Below are 6,055 nucleotides of genomic sequence, written 5' to 3' on the forward strand. Positions count from 1 at the left end.
TATATGTCTGTTTTGGTACCAGTACCATGCTGTTTTGATTACTGTAGCCTTGTAGTATAGTTTGAAATCCAGTAGTGTGATGCCCCTCGCTGTGTTCTTATTGCTTAGAATTGATTTGGCTATGCGGGCTCTCTTTTGGTTTCATATGAAGTTCATGGTGGTTTTTTCCAGTTCTGTGAAGAAAGTCAATGGTAGCTTGATAGGGATAGCATTGATTCTGTAAATTACTTTGGGCAGTATAGCCATTTTCATGATATTAATTCTTCCTAACCATGAACATGGAATGTTTCTCCATCTGTTTGTGTCCTCTCTGATTTCATTGAGCAGTGGTTTGTAGTTTTCCTTGAAGAGCTCCCTTACGTTCCTTGTGAGTTGTATTCCTAGATATTTTATTCTTTTTGTAGCAATTGTGAATAGCAGTTCGTTCTTGATTTGGCTCTCTTTAAGTCTATTATTGGTGTATAGGAATGCTTGTGATTTTTGCACATTAATTTTATATCCTGAGACTTTGCTGAAGTTGCTTATCAGTTTCAGGAGTTTTTGGGCTGAGGTGATGGGGTCTTCTAGGTATACTGTCATGTCATCTGCAAATAGTGACAATTTGGCTTCCACCGTTCTATTTGAATACCCTTTATTTCTTTTTCTTGCCTGATTGCTCTGGCTAGAACTTCCAGTACTATATTGAATAGGAGTGGTGAAAGAGGGCATCTTTGTCTAGTGCGGGATTTCAAAGGGAATGCTTCCAGTTTTTGCCCATTAAGTATGATATTGGCTGTTGGTTTGTCGTAAATAGCTTTTATTACTTTGAGATACGTTCCATTGATACTGAGTTTAATGAGGGTTTTTACCATAAAGGGCTGTTGAATTTTGTCAAATGCCTTCTCTGCATCAATTGAGATAATCATGTGGTTTTTGTTTTTGGTTCTGTTTATGTGGTGAATTACGTTCATAGACTTGTGTATGTTGAACTAGCCTTGCATCCCCAGGATGAATCCTACTTGATCATGATGGATAAGTTTTTTGATGTGCTGTTGCAATCGGCTTGCCAGTATTTTATTGAAGATTTTTGCATCTATGTTCATCATGAATATTGGCCTCAACTTTTCTTTTCTTGTTGAGTCTCTGCCAGGTTTTGGTATCAGGATGATGTTGGTCTCAGGAAATGATGTGGGAAGGATTTCCTCTTTTTGGATTATTTGGAATAGTTTCAGAAGGAATGGTACCAGCTCCTCTTTGTGTGTCTGGTAGAATTCGGCTGTGAACCCATCTGGACCTGGGCTTTTTTTGTGTGGTAGGCTCTCAATTGCTGCCTTGACTTCAGACCTCGTTATTGGTCTATTCATAGTTTCGGCTTCCTCCTGGTTTAGGCTTGGGAGGACACAGGTGTCCAGGAATTTATCCATTTCTTCCGGGTTTACTAGTTTATGTGCATAGAGTTGTTTGTAATATTCTCTGATGATGGTTTGAATTTCTGTGGAATCTGTGGTGATTTCCCCTTTATCATTTATTATTGCATCTATTTGGTTGTTCTCTCTTTTATTTTTTATCAGTCTGGCTAGTGGTCTGTCTTTTGTTGATCTTTTCAAAAAACCAGCTCTTGGATTTATTAATTTTTTGAAGGGTTTCTTGTGTCTCTCCTTCAGTTCTGCTCTGATCTTAGTTATTTCTTGTCTTCTGCTAGGTTTTGAGTTTTTTTGATCTTGCTCCTCTAGCTCTTTCCATTTTGATGATAGGGTGTCAATTTTGGATCTCTCCACTCTTCTCATGTGGGCACTTATTGCTATATATTTTCCTCTAGAGACTGCTTTAAATGTGTCCCAGAGATTCTGGTATGTTGTGTCTTCATTCTCGTTGGTTTTGAAGAACATCTTTATTTCTGCCCTCATTTCATTCTTTATCCAGTCAACATTCAGGAGCCAGTTGTTCAGTTTCCATGATGCTGTGCAGTTCTGAGTTAGTTTCTGAATTCTGAGTTCTAACTTGATTGCACTATGGTCTGAGAGACTGTTTGTTATGATATCCGTTGTTTTGTATTTGCTGAGGAGTGATTTACTTCCAATTATGTGGTCAATTTTAGAGTAGGTGTGATGTGGTGGTGAGAAGAATGTATATTCTGTGGATTTGGGGTGGAGAGTTCTGTAAATGTCAATCAGGTTTGCTTGTTCCAGGTCTGAGTTCAAGTCCTGGATATCCTTGTTAATTTTCTGTCTGGTTGATCTGTCTAATATTGACAGTGGAGTGTTAAAGTCTCCCACTATTATTGTGTGGGCGTCTAAATCTCTTTGTAAGTCATTAAGAACTTGCCTTGTATATCTGGGTGCTCCTGTATTGGGTCCATATATATTTAGGATTGTTAGCTCTTCTTGTCATATCGATTCTTTTACCATTATGTAATGAGCTTCTTTGTCTCTTTTGATCTTTGTTGCTTTAAAGTCTATTTTATCAGAGACGAGAATTGTAACTCCTGCTTTTTTTTGCTCTCCATTTGCTTGGTAAATGTTCCTCCATCCCTTTATTTTGAGCCTTTGTGTATCCTTGCATGTGAGATGGGTTTCCTGGATACAACACAGTGATGGGTTTTGGTTTTTTATCCAATTTGCCAGTCTGTGTCTTTTGATTGGTGCATTTAGCCCATTTACATTTAGGGTTAATATTGTTATCTGTGAATTTGATGCTGCCATTTTGATGCTAGCTGGCTGTTTTGCCCATTAGTTGATGTAGATTCTTCATTTTGTTGATGCTCTTTAGCATTTAGTGTGTTTGGAATGGCTGGTGCTGTTTCTTCCTTTCTATGTGTAGTGGCTCTTTCAGGAGCTCTTGTAAAGCAGGCTTGGTGGTGACAAAATCTCTGAGTACTTGCTTGTTCACAAAGGATTTTATTTTTCCTTCATTTGTGAAGCTCAGTTTGGCTGGATATGTAATTCTGGGTTGAAAGTTCTTTTCTTTAAGGATGTTGAATATTGGCCCCCACTCTCTTCTGGCTTGTAGAGTTTCTGCCGAGAGATCTGCTGTGAGTCTGATCGGCTTCCCTTTGTGGGTGACCCGACCTTTCTCTCTGGCTGCCCTTAGTATTTTCTCCTTCATTTCAACCCTGGTGAATCTGACGATTATGTGCCTTGGGGTTGCTTTTCTTGCAGAGTATCTTTGTGGTGTTCTCTGTATTTCCTGGATTTGAGTGTTGGCCTGCCTTGCTAGGTTGGGGAAATTTTTCTGGATAATATCCTGAAGAGTATTTTCCAGCTTGAATTCATTCTCTTCATCACCTTCTGGTACACCTATCAAATGTAGGTTAGGTCTCTTCACTTAGTCCCACATTTCTTAGAGACTTTGTTACTTTTTGTGTTTTTTTAATCTAATCTTGGTTTCTCGTTTTATTTCATTGAGTTGATCTTCGACTTCTGATATTCTTTCTTCTGCTTGGTCAATTCGGCTGTTGAAACTTGTGCATGCTTCACGAAGTTCTCGTGTTGTGTTTCAGCTCCTTCAGTTCATTTATATTCCTAAGTTGTCCATTCTTGTTATCATTTCCTTGAATCTTTTTTCAAGGTTCTTAGTTTCTTTGCATTGATTTAGAACATGTTCTTTTAGCTCACAGAAGTTTCTCATTACCCACCTTCTGAAGTCTAATTCCGTCATTTCATCACAGTCATTCTATGTCCAGCTTCGTTCCCTTGCTGGTGAGGAGTTTTGGTCCTTTGTAGGAGGTGAGGTGTTCTGGTTTCGGGTGTTTTCCTCCTTTTTGCACTGGTTTCTTCCCATATTTGTGGATTTATCCACCTGTCATCTGAGTAGTTGCTGACTTTTCGATTGGGTCTCTGAGTGGACGCCCAGATTGTTGATGATGAAGTATTTCTGTTACTTGGTTTTCCTTCTACCAGTCTAGCCCCTCTGCTGTATGACTGCTGAGGTCCACTCCAGGCCCTGCGTGTCTGGGGTACACCTGTAGCAGCTGTGGAACAGTGAGGGATGCTACCAGTTTCTTCTTCTGCTGTCTTTGTCCCAGAATGATGCCCACCAAATGTCAGTCTGATCAGTCCTTTTTGAGGTGACTCTTCGGATATACAGGGGTCAGGAAGCTGCTTGAAGAGACGGTCTGTACTTTATAGGAGCTCAAGTGCTGAGCTGTGAGCTCCCTTGTTCATTCAGGGCTGTTAGGCTGCTGCGTTTAAGTCTGCTGCAGCAGAACTCATAAAACCCCTTTTTTCCTCAGATGCTCTGTCTCGGGGAGTTGGGGCTTTCTTTATGAGTGTCCGTTGCACTATCCTGCCCAGCTAGGAGGCAGTCTAGTCACGATTTGCCTGCTGCGGCTTTGCCCTGCTTGCGTGGGGTCCGCCTTGTTGCTGCAGGCTCTGCCCTGCAGCCTCGGTCTCCGCCCTGCTGCCACGGGCTCTGCCCTGTGGCAGAGTCTTTCTGTTATGGCAGGTTGCCTTGGCAATGGCAGGCTGCGTCAGCAATGGGAGTGTACCTCAGTAGGAGCGGATTGCCTTGGTAATGGCGGACACTTCTCCCCCACTGAGCTGCACCGTCCTGGGTTCAGCTGTGCCCACAGTGAAACTCTTCACCCGGAGCATTTTGAATTGCCATTTTGTTTGTCCCTGTGGGGGTGAAACCCACCGAGCCTGCTCACCTGGCTCCCTGCCTCAGAGCACCTTTTTTTTTTTTTTTTTAAGTTGAACGTTTGACTCTTTCCCAGGTGTTTCAGTCACCTGCTGATAGGGCGCTGGGATCTGTGTGATTTCCTGTGCAGCAACCCACTGCGCTGGCTCAAACGCTGCTTCCCAGGAATCTCCTGGTCTGGCTTACTGTCCAAGTCCCATTTAATCAGATGGATATGCTAATTTGCCCTCCCAAATCTCAGATTGCCGGTTTAACAGGGCACCCGGACCAGTGTGTTTTGTGCGGAGTGTTGTGGAGTGCCGCTGCGCTGTGGTGCCAGCCAAAGCGGCTGCACCAGCCTAAACAGCTGCACTGGTGTCCCGTGTCTCTCCTACACCTGGGAATTTCCCCGTTCTGTGGGCAACAAAGATCCATCTGGAAATGCGGCTTTGACTCACCCTCTGCGTGTTCACTGAGAGCTGCAATCCTGAGTTGTTCTTACCATGCCATCTTGAATCTGGCCCCTCTCTTATTGGATTTCTTAAGTCTGTCTCCCTCTGCATCCAAGTCTCTTCATCTAAAATATCTGCAGCAGATTATCTTTTCTGCTGGGATTCTGACGGATATAGTTCAATAATGGAGAAGGAAATAGCATACCTTCCCCAGGAAAGGCAGTAGCCTGGGCCAAACTTTTTTTTCCACAGAAGCCTGGGCGGTGGCATTGGAAGCTGCCACTGTCTTGCAGTGCAACTTTGGATATTCCCTACCCTCTTTGGGCCTAAGTGGCTCCATCCATTCAGGAGGGATTGAATTTGATGACTTCTTCTCATCAACTGGAAAGTTCTGTGTTCCTAAGTGTCAAATGGGGGAACTATGGTTTTAGAGGTGGAGCTGGCCCTGGTATTTCCCTCCTGGGCCTAAAACCTTGTCTCTGAAGGTGCCTCACAAAAAGGAACTCAAAGCATGGAGAGCCTAACCTAAGTGCTAGCTCTCTCAAGGGTTTATATTGAAGGGGACACTGGAAGCTTTCTTGTGAGAAAGCATAGGCAAGCTGAGCCTCAGCTTCATTATCTGGGAAATGGGTATAAAATATGAGTGCCTCTGACCTCCTTGCTCTCTGAATTAAAGGAGATAATATGTAAAAAGTGCCTGATAATTACACTAAGAATTGCCATCTGTTTGTTCTACTAAGGAACAAAGGTGGAATGCCCATTGCTGGTTTTTTCTGGAGTCCGCTATTAGGTTTCTCTCTAGCTGAATTTTGGAAGAAGGCTGTTAGGCTCTCTCTTCTGTTGTTATGGCTTTGGGGTTGCTGTCTCTGCCCTGTGGCAGTCAGCCCAGCCTTGGCTACTGCTGGCTGCAGGGAGTGGCTAGGGCTGGGAGCTGGCAGGGTACATGGGTCCAGAGTATAAAGGAACCCAGGAGCAGCTGGAGGCAGGTCAAATGAATTGTAGGTGGC

The 6,055-nt window shown here is 43.2% G+C and overlaps 1 protein-coding gene across 1 annotated transcript in view; it reads left to right on the forward strand.

Annotated features, from left to right (window-relative positions):
- Window positions 1-6,055, forward strand: part of CYP4X1 (cytochrome P450 family 4 subfamily X member 1) — a 266,175-nt gene that overhangs the window by 81,977 nt on the left and 178,143 nt on the right. The gene's annotated exons all lie outside the window — the stretch shown is intronic.

This window comes from Callithrix jacchus, chromosome 7, assembly GCF_049354715.1.
Source record: "Callithrix jacchus isolate 240 chromosome 7, calJac240_pri, whole genome shotgun sequence".
Classification (NCBI taxonomy): domain Eukaryota; kingdom Metazoa; phylum Chordata; class Mammalia; order Primates; family Cebidae; genus Callithrix; species Callithrix jacchus.